This window comes from Triticum urartu, chromosome 1, assembly GCF_003073215.2.
Source record: "Triticum urartu cultivar G1812 chromosome 1, Tu2.1, whole genome shotgun sequence".
NCBI classification, from domain to species: Eukaryota; Viridiplantae; Streptophyta; class Magnoliopsida; order Poales; family Poaceae; genus Triticum; species Triticum urartu.
The window spans coordinates 376,721,955-376,735,853 of NC_053022.1; the positions used below are offsets into that span (position 1 = coordinate 376,721,955).

General features: G+C 44.0%; 1 long non-coding RNA gene across 5 annotated transcripts; it reads left to right on the forward strand.

The window, feature by feature from the left end:
- The first annotated feature begins 5,687 nt into the window (after positions 1 to 5,687).
- LOC125513525 lies at positions 5,688 to 10,092 on the forward strand. 5 transcript variants are annotated; one of them, XR_007285979.1, is made up of 8 exons: positions 5,688 to 6,000; positions 6,446 to 6,481; positions 6,561 to 6,667; positions 6,773 to 6,855; positions 7,426 to 7,483; positions 8,134 to 8,232; positions 8,305 to 9,556; positions 9,641 to 10,092. It is a non-coding gene; the product is annotated as an uncharacterized LOC125513525 (long non-coding RNA). The 5 variants fall into 5 exon arrangements; XR_007285996.1 differs by having other exon boundaries at positions 5,694 to 6,000; positions 6,446 to 6,474; positions 9,481 to 9,556; XR_007285995.1 differs by having other exon boundaries at positions 5,695 to 6,000; positions 9,510 to 9,556.
- Positions 10,093 to 13,899: the final 3,807 nt, after the last annotated feature.

Genomic DNA, 13,899 nt, shown 5'->3' on the forward strand with positions numbered 1-13,899 from the left:
GAGTGACATGGCATTTTAATTCAAAAAAATAGAAAAATGATGAGAAACACATGAAACCTTGGTTGATATAATGTCATGCCACCAAGATAATGTGGTAAAGAAATTGGCATCTTTGACGAACGTTTGGACACGCACCCCTCACAAACCGGAGCAACTCACTAGAAGCTTCGTTGTTCCGAGAGGGAACAATGCATGTTTGATGACGAACAGGAGATAGCTTCCTCTTACGGCCTTCAATTTTTTTCCTACGTTAAACATGCACTAATACAACTGTCATGTGAAAATTTGGTAAATTTCAGGTGTCATTTGACCTTTTAAAGACATTTAAGTGATTTTCTAACCATTTAATTGTCGTAATTCAAATTTGAACTACATCTACATGCAATGCCTAACCATAACGGTTTGAAAAATCATATTTTTGTGTACTTGTGTGCGAGTTAATTCCATGTGCAGTAAATTCAAAGGAATTTTCAGACATATTGGTGTCAAGGCATGCGCACATGCATGGAGTACATGCCATGGAATTTTAATTCCAAAAAATATAAAATGACCTGAAAAACATGAAATCTTGCTTCATTTAATGTCATGCCACCAAGATGATGTGCTAAAGAAATTGGCATGCTTGCCGAAAGTTTGAACACACATCCCTCACAAATCGGAGCAACTCGCTAGAAGGTTCGCGGTTTTGAGAGGAAACAATGCATGTTTGATGACGAACGGGAGATTGCTTCCTCTTACGGTCTTGAATTTTTTTTCAACGTCTAACATGCACTACTACAACTGTAATGTGAAATTTTGGAAAATTCTAGGGATCATTTGATCTTTTAAAGACATTTAAGTGATTTTCTAAGCATTTAATAACCGTAATTCAAATTTGAACTACATCTACATGCAACGCCTAACCAAAACATTTTGAAAAATCATATATGTGTACTTGTGTGTGAGTTAATTCCATGTGCAATAAATTAGAAAGAATTGTCAAACATATTGGTCTCACGACACGGACACATGAATACGTATGCATGGTGTGACATGGCATTTTAATTCAAAAAATAGAAAAATGATGAGAAACACATGAAAACTTGGTTGATGTAATGTCATGCCACCAAGATGATGTGGTAAAGAAATTAGCATGTTTGACGAACGTTTGGACACGCACCCCTCACAAACCGGAGCAACTCACTAGAAGCTTCGTGGTTCCGAGAGGGAACAATGCATGTTTGATGTCGAACGGGAGATAGCTTCCTCTTACGGCCTTCAATTTTTTTTCCTACGTTTAACGTGCACTAATACAACTGTCATGTGAAAATTTGGTAAATTTCAGGGGTCATTTGACCTTTTAAATACATTTAAGTGATTTTCTAACCATTTAATGGTCGTACTTCAAATTTGAACTACATCTACATGCAATGCCTAAACATAACGGTTTCAAAAATCATATTTTTGTGTACTTGTGTGCGAGTTAATTCCATGTGCAGTAAATTTGAAGGAATTTTCAGACATATTGGTGTCAAGGCATGTGCACATGCATGGAGTACATGCCATGGCATTTTAATTCCAAAAAAATAAAAAATGACCTGAAAAACATGAAACCTTGCTTCATTTAATGTTATGCCACCAAGATGATGTGCTAAAGAAATTGGCATTCTTGCCGAACGTTTGGACACACATCCCTCACAAATCGGAGCAACTCGCTAGAAGGTTCGCGGTTTTGAGAGGAAACAATGCATGTTTGATGACGAACGGGAGATTGCTTCCTCTTACGGTCTTGAATTTTTTTTCAACGTCTAACATGCACTACTACAACTGTAATGTGAAATTTTGGAAAATTCTAGGGATCATTTGACCTTTTAAGGACATTTAAGTGATTTTCTAAGCATTTAATGACCGTAATTCAAATTTGAACTACATCTACATGCAACGCCTAACCAAAACATTTTGAAAAATCACATATGTGTACTTGTGTGTGAGTTAATTCCATGTGCAATAAATTAGAAAGAATTGTCAAACATATTGGTCTCACGACACGGACACATGAATACGTATGCATGGTGTGACATGGCATTTTAATTCAAAAAATAGAAAAATGATGAGAAACACATGAAACCTTGGTTGATATAATGTCATGCCACCAAGTTGATGTGATAAAGAAATTAGCATGTTTGACGAACGTTTGGACACGCACCCCTCACAAACCGGAGCAACTCGCTAGAAGCTTCGTGGTTCCGAGAGGGAACAATGCATGTTTGATGTCAAACGGGAGATAGCTTCCTCTTATGGCCTTCAATTTTTTTCCTACGTTTAACTTGCACTAATACAACTGTCATGTGAAAAATTGGTAAATTTCAGGGGTCATTTGCCCTTTTAAAGACATTTAAGTGATTTTCTAACCATTTAATGGTCGTAATTCAAATTTGAACTACATCTACATGCAATGCCTAAACATAACGGTTTCAAAAATCATATTTTTGTGTACTTGTGTGTGAGTTAATTCCATGTGCAGTAAATTAGAAGGAATTTTCAAACATATTGTTGTCAAGGCATGCGCACATGCATGGAGTACATGCCATGTCATTTTAATTCCAAAAAAATAAGAAATGACCTGAAAAACATGAAACCTTGCTTTATTTGATGTCAATCCACCAAGATGATGTGCTAAAGAAATTGGCATGTTTGCCGAAAGTTTGGACACACACCCTCACAAATTGGAGCAACTCGCTAGAAGGTTCGCGGTTTCAAGAGGAATCAATGCATGTTTGATGACGAACGGGAGATTGCTTCCTCTTACGGCGTTGAAATTTTTTCAACGTCTAACTGCACTACTACAACTGTAATGTGAAATTTTGGAAAATTCTAGGGATCATTTGACCTTGTAAAGACATTTAAGTGATTTTTTAAGCATGTAATGACCGTAATTCAAATTTGAACTACATCTACATGCAACGCCTAACCAAAACATTTTGAAAAATCATATATGTGTACTTGTGTGTGAGTTAATTCCATGTGCAATAAATTATAAGGAATGTTCAAACATATTGGTCTCACGCCACGGACACATGAATACGTATGCATAGAGTGACATGGCATTTTAATTCAAAAAATAGAAAAACAATGAGAAACACATGAAACCTTGGTTGATGTAATGTCATGCCACCAAGATGATGTCGTAAAGAAATTGGCATGTTTGACGAATGTTTGGACACACACCCCTCACAAACCGGAGCAACTCGGTAGAAGGTTCATGGTTCCGAGAGGGAACAATGCATGTTTGATGATGAACGGGAGATAGCTTCCTCTTATGGCCTTCAAATCTTTTCCTACGTTTAACGTGCACTAATAGAACTGTGATGTGAAAATTTGGTAAATTTCAGGGATCATTTGACCTTTGAAAGACATTTAAGTGATTTTCTAACCATTTAATGATCGTAATTCAAATTTGAACTACATCTACATGCAACGCCTAACCATAACGGTTTGAAAAAAAATCATATATCTGTGTTCTTGTGTGCGAGTTAATTCCATGTGCAATAAATTAGAAGTAATTTTCAAATATATTGGTCTCACAACATGGACATGTCCATATGTATGCATGGAGTGACTTGGCATTTCAATTCAAAAAATATAGAAAAATGATCAGAAACACGTGAAACCTTGGTTGTGTAATGTCATGCCACCAAGATGATGTGGTAAAAAATAGGCATGTTTGACGTACGTTTGGACACACACCCCTCACAAACCGGAGCAACTCGCTAGAAGGTTCGTGGTTCCGGGAGGGAACAATGCATGTTTGATGATGAATGGGAGATAGCTTCCTCTTACGGCCTTCAAATTTCTTCCTACGTTTAACGTGCACTAATACAACTGTCATGTGAAAATTTGGTAAATTTCAGGGATCATTTGACCTTTTAAAGACATTTAAGTGATTTTCTAACCATTTAATGACCGTAATTCAAATTTGAACTACATCTACATGCAACGCCTAACCAAAATGGTTTGAAAAATCGTATTTTTATGTACTTGTGTGCGAGTTAAAAAATCATCAGACGATGTGAATATCTTGTGCTCAAAAAAGAAAATGTAAAGATCTGGCAAGACAACCGCCCCCCACATGATTGGCAGTCTATCTCGCGGCTCAAGGTTTGGTAGGTGAATAGCGGGGATCTTTAATCAGAGCGGTTCTGCATTGGAAACTGTCAGCTATTATGTTCACACATGGATTTTGGCTATTATGTTCACACATGGATTTTCTGTGGGAATTGTGTGTAATTCAAACTACAGTACTTGAAATTCCGGCGACCGACGTGTGTACTGTCCCCGTCGATCTAGATTCCGGCTGACAATAAATACTACCTTGCTCACGTCGTCCTGCCTACATTCTCATCTACATCCTCCCCTCGCTCTCCCTCTATCTCTCTCTCTCTCTCAAATCTCTGCCATGGCGCCGCCGGTCTGCCCATGTGCCGACGAGGAGTCGCCGCCCCCCGAGGACGCTCACTAGATTAGCAACGACGAGGACCCCTACGCGCCGCCTGACGAGGTTGCACCGGACCCCCAACTTTGGATTGGTTTTGGGGTCAGTACAATCTTTGTCTATGGAAGTTGGTGCCGCCGGCTGAGAAAGCTAGGCAAGTGGTGTTCAAGAAGGAGATGGCGGAGGAGGAAGCCAAGTACCAGGCCGCATGTGAAGCCTGTGATGCCGCCTGGAAAAAGGAGGCATCGAAGCTTTGGGGGAGGGTGCGTCGTCATGCCGAGGAGGTGTACGAAGATGGGTACTTCGCGAGGAAGGTCTTAGGCGCTGGGCGCCTCGTCACTGCGTGGAGGTGGGCCAATAAGCTCTAGTGTGCCACCGACGAGAAGCTCCGATGGGCGCCCAACGAAATGGCAAGATCGTCCGCGCGTGTTCGCCAGCAAGAGGCACATCGGTATGTCAAGCGCTGTGAGGCAGAGGAGTCGGAGTACTGCCTCCGCACTGGGAAGACGCCGCGCACCAGGGAGCTGCTGGTGAGGGGCTGCCGGAATACTGGCCCCAGGATGGATTATTAGTTTTAGTATTGTTCATTTTAAATTTTATGCATTGTACCTAGTAGTTAAGTATCATCACGTATATGTGATGATATTATATATATATATATATCTGGGCTATTCTGTTTCGCGTAACAGAATATTATTCTGTTACCCTACTTGAACTGACGTAGTTTACAGGTTAGACTAACATGGTTTTCTACTTGAACTGATCTTCCTGCGTGTATGATGGGCGGAAACAGGGGATGCAATGTGGAGCTTGCGGGCGTTCTCCGACGTGGTGCTGCGGGCCAATCGTTGGTAGAGGAGACATGTAAGGGGTTCCGCACGTGCGCGCGCTCACCTGGTCGTGTTTTGCGATCTCAAGTCACCGGAGGTAACGGCGTGGGTATTTGGCAGCGGACGTGCACTACTAGGGAAAAGCACATACACAGAAGCTTACCAGTAACGCGGTTTAAAAGGAGGCGCTACTGCTAATTAGTAGTAGCGAGGGGTATAAAACCCGCGCTACTACTAAGTTGATAGTAGTAGCGAGGGGTATAGACCCGCGCTACTATTAAGTGGTCTTCACCATGCCTCCCGGGACAGGCCATAATAGTAGCGAGGGGTGTAAAACCTGTGCTACTACTAAGTAAGTAGTTATAGCACAGGTAACACCCCCACGCTATTACTAAGCGTGTCCACTGCTGCACCATCCACCCCGGCCCGATCCACTCCCACCCCACCACTCTCTCTCTCTCATCCTCGGTCCACCCCATCCCGGGCGTCTCGCTCACCGGAGGAGTCTCGCTCGGCCTCCCCTCTCCCTGACATAGCCGCCACCTCTCGCCCTCCCGTGAACTCCATGATGACGGCTGCCTGATCTCCATCCTCGCTTGCACTGCTGCCTCGCCGCAGCCCTGGTCTTCAAATCGTGGCTGCCCCACTTCAACCTGCCCGCCGCCAGGTCTAGCATACCATCGCCGCCGGCCGGTAGAGGTAGCTACTCCGCCTCCTCCTCCCCTCTTCCTTCCCCTACCTCCCACCTTCCTGCCTCAGCCCGGCGAGCCCCTGCTGCGTGCGTGACTAGGGACAAGCCCTTGATTTTTGTTTAACAAGGGATGAGGCCTGCCAATTTGTTTCTACGGAGAGCCCTTGTTGTTTACAGAGAGCCTACACTTATGTCAATATTTTTTTGTCAACTACTGTATCTATCTTCTGTACGGAGAGCCGTATATGTTTTAGACCAAAAATTTGCTTCTCTATTCCCTTGTGATTATCATGTCTAGGTGGTCAAAACGATTACAGTAGATGGATAGACTTTTTATAGTTGGACCAAATGGACGAGATGCAGTGCCAAACTGGTACCTGTGAATTTTGCCTCAGTTTTGCTTCCTGCTAATCTGAATTTAGGGGAAGCTCTGAATTTTGTTATATTTTGCAGGGAGAGGAATAGACGCTCCAGCAACAGTGGTATTCTGTATGCACTCAAACAATAAGCATTTAGTGTTGTTTCATCGAATCAAAAGATACCAAAATCGGACCACATATGATTGCAGATTATGCGTGTGTATGTGGAGAAGATAACTGGGTCGATTGATTTGATGTTAATTTGTTTGCTTCACTCTGTTTATTTATGGCTACGATGGCGGCGGCGGCACACGAGGTAAATTAAACCCAGCCCCCTTCGCGTTCCCGTCCATTCCATCGCCCACCTTGTGTTCCTAGCTGACGAACCCCTTTCCTGCTCCCCCCTTTCCGGCGATTGAAGATGAGGCGCAGGTGGGCGCCGAGGGGGAGACCCAGCAGCCGGCGCTGGAGTACGAGGAGAGGATCCACAAGTTCCCCGGTGTGGTAAAATTACCGACCTAACTCTGAATCCTAGTTAATTTCGCTACTTTCCTAATCACTCTGCGAACAAGCAGATCGGCCAGAAACCTTATGTTTGCTGTCCAATGTCAATGGTGGGGCTCGAAACCCTGGAAGCATGTTGAACCTCATGAATAGACCTGAATATTTGTTTTAGGTAGATGCTTGACCATTATGCTTTGGAAGAGTGCACGTGAGTCTACCATTTGAAACTATAGTTGACCAATCTAATTTGGCATGACCAGTTGTAGCGTCTCGGTGATAAAAGGTTTAACAATATCGAGGGATTTTGTTCGACCTTTGCATTTTCCTCAGGTTGCAATTCGTGTTGCACAAAGTAGTATATTTATTGGTCCATGTGTTTGTAGATAATAATGGATTTGAATGTCTGAATGTCACATTATGTCACTATAAATGTCGTTTTGGACTTTGATATGGTCTTCCAGTGTACAGGTTTGACATCATTTATCTTTAAAATATGCTTCGTCGAATAAAATAGGCACATATAAGCAGAGTACATTTCATTAGGCTTGTTTTATCGGTTTGGTGTTATAGATGGTTGACGGGGAGAGACGACACTGCCGGTTTGCTGAAGTGGTAGGTTGCCATTCAGGTCAGTCCCCAATACTCTTCTTCCTTGGGCTCGAGAATTTACTTGCATTAGGGAGTTAGCCGAGCCACATTAAACCTGGTGAAGACAATATTATGACTTTAGTACATTGGTAGTCAACAGAAGAACACAACTAAAATATGCACAGAAGTTAGTTAGGCTGTAGCCAGAAGCTGTAGAGACTGTTTGGGTGTGATTCCTATCGGTGGACTGATGAAATTTTTGGTAGTTGGATGGATGAATATACCTTGCATACATCTCTAGGATTTACATAATGAAGCTAACAATTGCTTGAGCCTACTATGTTATATATGTTAGCAGTATCCTCGGCCAGGTTAATTCCTAATGATCTGAATTGCTCGAATAGATGCAAACTTGTGGCCACACAAGTTAACTTTTTATATTTTACCTAATGATTTTTATACTAGCTAGCATTTCTCATATCACAAAAGTTGTTGCTGCACTTGGGATAGAATACATGATTTTCTGAAAATGAAAGCAAGTTCACCATGAATACGACAGATACTAGGTAGTTTAGCTTGGGATAGAATACAATGCACGGGTTACAATAGAAGTTATTTCTTGTCTCACAATTACTGATTTCTCTTTGTTCTCATTTTCCTTTGTTAGCTGAAACTATGCCTTGTCTACAGATAAGTGGAAGCCGGGTTTGGAGCCACCGACATTGTCTTCCTTGGATTCGTTCGTGCAATAAGGAGGGGACCCGACCTTCTTCATGTGTCGATCAACAAGTAAGGACTAGCCTTCGGCTGTTACTATTGATTCATGTGCATGCGCAATAAAGAAAGAAAATACAATACTAGATTTGGACATAGGACGTGAACCAACAAGTTTTCACTTTCCTAACGTGGGTGCGGGGGTGATCGAGGAGAATTACCGTGGCCTGGTGGGTGTCGTTCTCTTCAACCACTTGGAGGTGGACTTCACCGTGAAGCCCGGTGACTACTGCACACGGATGATCATCCAGGTGATCGCGCCATAGGAAATCGCCAAGGTGGAGGTCCTCGACGCCATCGTCCGGGGGGAGGTCCACCGGCTTCTGAACTCCAAGCCTTGGTAGATACATCTAGAGAAGTGGTTTGTTTAGGTTGGTGGTGGAATGCTAGGGAAGGTACCCACCTTTTAGATGATGGTTGTGTTCGTCTGATGTTAAATGGGATGTCGTGATTTCTTTCAGTTGAGATGTTGTTCCTTTACACGAGTTTATTTTGCACCGGGCATGTCTATTTCTATCTAGGAATAATGCATCTAAATTTTATTTTTTAATTCCTAATTAGCTAGTAGTAGCATGGGAGGAAAAGTGCACGCTACTACTACTTAGGGTAGTAGTAGCACTGGTTGAGCTAGTAGTAGCGTGGGAGGAAAAGTGCATGCTACTACTACTTAGGATAGTAGTAGCGTTGCTTGAGATAGTAGTAGCATGGTTCCATCCACGCTACTACTAACAGACGTAGTAGTAGCGTGGGTTGCATCCGCGCTACTGTTATCTACTTAGCTGTAGCGCGATACTAGGAGCGCGGGTACCCGCGCTGCTAGTAGCCAGTTTACCTGCGCTCTAGTAGCCTTTTCTGTAGTAGTGGTGTTTTGGGCGTTGGTGTTTACCGTGGTGTTTGTAGGCCTCATTTTTACGTCTGGTTTGTTGTTTTGGATGTGAGAATTAACGGTATGTTAGAGTTTTTGGAGATTAATTTCATCTGTAATTTCTGATTACAAGTTTTGGTGTTCTTGGTCGTTTTCCACACCCGCCATGCAAATGTGTTCTTCTTTTTCTGTTGTTTTACTTTCGAATTGGCGTTGTAGGGAGAGATATGAGGATTGTATGAAAATATTTGCGTTGTCAATTTTGCTTCTTTGAGTTGTTTCTACCCCGGATTCCAATTTTATTTGGTCGTTGGCGGAGGTGGTGTATGGCGGCTGACTGCAGCCTACAATTTCTTGTAATCTGGTCAAACTGTGTAATTAAGTTGCATGTTTTTCAGTGTTGTTTGAATTGATGCCATATGTGTAGTTGGACTCCTCCATGTCAAAGTTGTCTTACTGTGCGTTGACATCGGAGTAAGTATTTTCTACTAGCTGCCTATTGATACCTCTGCACTTTGAGTATAAAGCCTGAGCCCTCTGTCACTTTCATTCTACCAGCTGCAACCAAAGAAAAGCGAGATGGATCCTAAGCTGGGAGAGGTCACAGAGGAGGAGGTGGAATACATCGTTGTGAGGGCTGCAACAGCGGAGCAGAGAAGGAGGAGGCACAGGTGCAGGCAGATGGCACGACGTGCTGCGGAGGAGGAAGTGGAGGCAGGGTTCAACAGACGCCGTGCGTGCAAGGTGATGGATACTTGCAACTCCAATGAACTGGAGCTTCTTTTCCCAGATGGTAGGGGAAGGAACCATATTCAGATCATCAGTTGGGCTAGGGCGAGAGCAGCCACGGCTCCACATCCATCCCACCAGGGCTAAATGGCGTCATTTCTTTGATCGTTATGACTGAAGTACTAAATATTATGTTTTTAATATTGTGTTGTGAGGGAGCAGATGTTTGAATGACTAAATGAATTCAACTGTCTAGCTCTGAATGTGTTGTTTTATCTTCATATGTTTGTCATGTGCAGCTTTTGAACTGCTGCTTTATCTGAAGTTGAACTGATTTGCGGTCAAATATTGCATGACTTGTATAATAATTATTTTCTACCAGCTGGCTGCCCACCTGCCTATTTATTATTTTTATAATCTGCGAGTCTCCATGGCTATAAATTCTATCCATCTATGTGTGGTGTGGGCTCAGTCTCCCCATCCTTTTTCTTCCTTCTTCCAGAATCAAATCAAGGTTCCTCCCTCTTCTCTCTGTTGTTTTCTTCCCTGTTCCTGTGTTTTCCATGGAGGATGCCTGGCAAAGAAGGCGCGCATAGCTAATGGCTATGTGTACCAATCTGGTTTGGAGCTCACCCAGACTCAGCGCCGTGGCCAAATTTCTTGACTGTTGTACATCAACCATGGTTTTCGTGCACCCTATGTGTCACATCCCTGTTTTTAGTCATGCATTAGGATTGGTTGAACCTGTGCATCATGTTTAAATTTATTTTAAACTTGAAATGGGGGCTAATCAACCCCAACACCCCCCTGAAAATGCTAATTTCCAACAATTGGATTTTCAATGAACCCAAAATGCCCTTCATAAAAGCCCACCATTTTTGGTTTTGGTTTAAACCTCTGCCAAAAATGGACTTGCAAATTATGGAGCCAATCTGGATTTTTGAACAAGCCATAAGTATTTGAATTTGGGCATTTTAAATACTATAAATATTTCAAAGTGCTCAAATATCTTGGAAGTATTTTTAGGCAGTTGAGAATATTCTCAAATGTGCCTCTGAATATTTCCAGGATTTTCAAAAATGAAATAGTATTTATTCTATTTCAATACACATAGCAGGAAATAAATAAAAGCAAACAGAAAGAGAGAGAGAATTAGAGTTTACATGTCGCCCTGGCCTGGCCCAGCTCGGCCCAGCCCACTGTCTACCGCCAGTGATCCTCCTCTCGCCAGGAGGACGAGGGGCGCGTGGCCGCCGCCCGCAGCCACACGCCGGCCACCTCCTGCTTCTGCCGACGCCCAGGACGTCGTCTACGAGTGCCACGCACTCTCCCTCGTCCCCCTCTCACTTTCCCCACTCATCCCGTGCCCCTCTCCCTCCTCTGGCTCTCTTCCATCCCCTGCCGAGCGCAGCTCGTCGCCACCGACGCCGTTCACCGCGGCCACCGCCTCTCCCTCGCTTCTCTGACCGGCCCAGAGGCTCCGCCTCGACCCCCTCTTCCTTCCACCCCGAGCCACGCCACCGCGGGAGCCCCACATCGCCGCCACGAGTCGTCTTCCCCGAGCACGGCCGCCGAACTCCATCGACGGATTCACCGTCGCCAAGCCGTCTCCGAGCAAGCCGAGCCCCTATTCGTGATCGCTGTGAGCTCCACCACCGTTTCCCCCTCTCCCCGCGCTCGTCCGCATCCTCTAACCACCATGGCCATCGGAGCAGATAGCTCCTCGCCGCCGGCCATGTCGCCACCGTGGCCACAGCCGTGCAAGCTTGCACCCAAGCTCACCAGTGCACTCAGTACATCCCCACGAGTCGAACGCGGCCACCCCAACGTCCTGTTGTGCAACCTAGCATGTTTTCCGCCGCGGACATGCTCGCCGCCGTCGTTTCCGGCCTCCCCGAGCTCCACCTCCACCACCAAACGCCACGGTTTGTCCCCAGCTACTCGTAGGACCAAACCGCAGTCGATTTGGTCGACTGTGGGCAAAACCCGAGCCCCTCCACCGCGTCTGTCGTCGCCGGCGTCAAGCCGCCGGCGAGTTGACCACGTTTTGACTGTGGACTGACGCGTGGGCCCAGGTTGACTTCCCCCTGAGCCTATGACAGGTGGGGCCGGCCTGTTAATTAGTTTAGGATTAGTGTTAACTAATTTTAGTTAGTTTAGGTCACTGACATGTGGGCCCAGGCCCCACTGACAGTTAATTAGTACTAATTTAATCCTATTAGTTAGCTGAGTCACTGATAGACAGGGCCCACTGTAAGTGCATCTAGTGCCACCCCTAGTTGGTTTTGGAGTATTGATGACAAACCTAGTTGAGGGACTAATGTGTTTGTGAGAATTGCAGGATAACACAGGTAGAAGTCCCTCATTGATTCGGTTTTACTACCAAAGATGACCCCTAAAATTGTATGAAGACATTGAAGTCAAAGGTGGTATATGAAGATATTCACATTGAAGTCTATGACAAGAGAAGACACGATATGAAGCCAATGGAGCTCGAAGACTTAGATCTTTCGTAATTCTTTTTCTCTTGTGTTGAGTCATAGGAACCACCGTAGTGTTAAGTGGGGTCCAGGAGAACCAGTCAGAATGACTGAAGTGATGCCTAAACCAAAAAAACCTATGTCTTCGAGTGAAGACAATGAGAGCAAATCTTGTCCAGAGCCGGACAAGTCAGCTTTGCTTGTAGCCCAGGTAAAGTTGCCATGTGAGTTTAAAATCTGACCGTTGGGACACGTGTCAGTTCCTTAGTGACCCAGGGTCATTTTGGACAAATCAGGTCGGGTTGCCAAGTGGCTATAAATAGCCCACCCCCTACAACCATCAACGGTTGGCTGCTCAGATTTCAGTGCACGGCTTTTGTCGTTTGAGAGCAACCCACCTCGAAGCCTTTGAGAGAAAATTCCTAGCGAGGAGAAAGCCCTAACCACCCAGAGCCAGAGTAAATTGGGCATCACTTAAGTCTTCTTGTCTGAGTGATCTGAAGACTTATTACACTTGAGGACTGTGCATCCTCCAGACGGTTAGGCGTCGCGTTCTGAGCATCCAAGAGACATTGTGGATTGCCAGTGAACGAAGTCTGTGAAGGTTTGGGAGTCTACCTTGAAGACTTACCTGAGTGATTGGGCGAGGACTATGTGACCTTAGCTCAAGGAGAATACGGTGAGGACTTGGTGTCCTGAGCTGCGTGTTCAGGACTGGGTGTCCGGGACTGTGTGTCCTAAGGTTTAAATACCTAGCCGCTCCAACCAGACATACAGTTGTCACAGCAACTGGAACTGGTCCAACACATCATTGTCTTCAACGAGTCACTTGTTTCATCTTCACTTCCTTTTACTTACTGTTACTCATTGTGAAGCCATTACATGCCTGCTATATCCTTTGTCTTCACAACATAACTGTATGATTTGTTTGGCTTCATAACTTCTTCCTACCTGATCCTTATTACACTGCAGCTACTTGTCATTGTGCTTTCACTCTATTGAATACTTGACCATGGCTTGTCTAGTGTAATCTAACTTCCGCTGCATAGTAATAGGCATATCTCAGCTGTTTGTCTTCATAACTTCCATGTTTTGAAGACTTTCATAAAAATCGCCTATTCACCCCCCCTCTAGTCGATATAATGCACTTTCACCCACCAGTCAGGTTTGACTGGCTCTGGCACCTTTGACTCGCTGATGTCACAGTGACGCAATGCTGACGCAATTATTATTTTTCTGGATTTATTTTTATATAGGAAATTCCAGAAAATAGCCAAAACTTCTAAAAATCATAGAAATCAACCATAGCTCCAAATCAAACAATTTATATATGAAAAATGATCAAAAAAATTCAATCTATCCATCTGTAATGGTTTCATGCATGACAAACCACTTTAACCTTGCTGTTTAGGTGAAACAAGCTAATACACTTTTTATGCATAAGAACTTTAACTTCCATTTGAATCTTTGGTTCAAATGGACCCATTTCAACTTGTTTCACATTGCATTAGGCAGGACACATCATTTTGCCATGTCATAGCATGCATCATATTGTTGCATATTGTCATGTGTTGATTATGTTCTGTGTATCCTTCGTGGTAGGTTCTG